This window comes from Mastomys coucha, unplaced genomic scaffold (assembly GCF_008632895.1).
Source record: "Mastomys coucha isolate ucsf_1 unplaced genomic scaffold, UCSF_Mcou_1 pScaffold6, whole genome shotgun sequence".
In the NCBI taxonomy this organism is placed as follows: Eukaryota; Metazoa; Chordata; class Mammalia; order Rodentia; family Muridae; genus Mastomys; species Mastomys coucha.
The window spans coordinates 27,313,391-27,314,947 of record NW_022196912.1 but is presented as its reverse complement, the minus strand read 5'-3'; positions in this window follow the sequence as shown (position 1 = coordinate 27,314,947).

Sequence of the window (1,557 nt, the reverse complement as noted above, 5' to 3'; positions counted from 1 at the left end):
AAATAAATTACAAGCATTAAAAAGATACTAAGTTTGGTTACTTTGGGAACAACCAAAAACTAAGCCCTGGAGGGACCTCAGGCAGAGATCTAAAGATCTCTGCTGTTTTCAACATGTTTGTCCTATCCCAGGGATCAGAACCTGGATTTTGAGAGATTCAAAAAAAAAAAAGAAAGAAAAAAAGGCTGGGGATGGTGACACAGGTCTGTAATCCCTAAGCCAAAACAGCTTCTATTGTTTTTTTTAAGATTTATTTTATGTATAGGAGTACACTGTCACTGTCTTCAGACACAGACGAAGAACGCATAGGGAGCCCATTGTAGATGGTCATGCGACCCATGTGGTTGCTGGGAATTGAACTCAGGACCTCTGGAAGAGCAGTTAGTGCTCTTAACCACTGAGCCACCTCTCCAGCCCAACAGTTTCTATTTTAAATCTAGCCTAGACTATGCAGCAAGTTGAAGTTCAATCTAGGCTACATTGTAAGATCCTAACTGCTTGGGGGGGTGGGGCAGAAGGGGAAGGAATGAGAGAGAGAGAGAGAGAGAGAGAGAGAGAGAAGCATTCTCGGCCAGTGTTCTTCCACTGACCATCACTCTTGCCATTTGTCCCCACAGGATCTTACTAAGTTACACAGGCTAGCCTCTACACAAACTTGGAACCTTAGTATTTCAGTGTCCTTAGCAACTGGGGTTAGAAATAGGTACCACCCTGATGACTATAAAAATATATATATATATATTTAATAAATGATGTTAGGACAATTGGATATACATTATGCATAAAATCTCTTTATTACTATCTCATGTATCAAGATGAACTTTAAATGTATTAGAGGCATATATAAAGCTGTGTAGTGGGGTTGGTCTGATGTTACTGTGTATTTAATGCTAAATACTCGCTCCCCAAGATCTGGTTGCCTCCAACACAGCAGTATACCAGGTGATGTTATGTAAACCTTGATCCCTGATTTAACTGGTAAATAAAAGGCTAGATCTTGTGGTTGGGTAAAGTGAGAAAGATGGACTTGAGGATTAAGTGAGGGTTCCCAGGAGAGACCAAAGGGAGAGGAAAGGACACAGAGGTGGAGGAGGCTAGCATGAAAGGAGATGGGCCATGAGCACACTGCCAGGCAAAACAGCAAGTAACACGCGGCATTATGGCTGGGAAATGAGTTAGGATAGCTCCAACCCTGCCCCATCTAGGCTTATGGGTTATAAAGAAGATACCTGCACTGTGTGTCTTTTATACAGGCTAGCTAGAATGTTTTATTCTTGTTACAAAGTTGTTAATTTTTTAACTCAAAAATTTTATAATCATAGGATAAGAAGGCATTTCTTATAAATGACATAAAAATATATCATTAAAGAAAAGATGATAAATTATGTAAATAAAAATTACTTTTTGGGGGGGGTTGTTGAGATAGGGTTTCTCTGTGTAGCCCTCCCTGGATGTCCTAGCACTTGTTTTGTAAACCAGGAGGACCTCAAATTCAAAGAGATCTGTCTGCTTCTGCCTCCCAAGTGCTGGGATTAAAGGTGTAAATGATACCTTTAA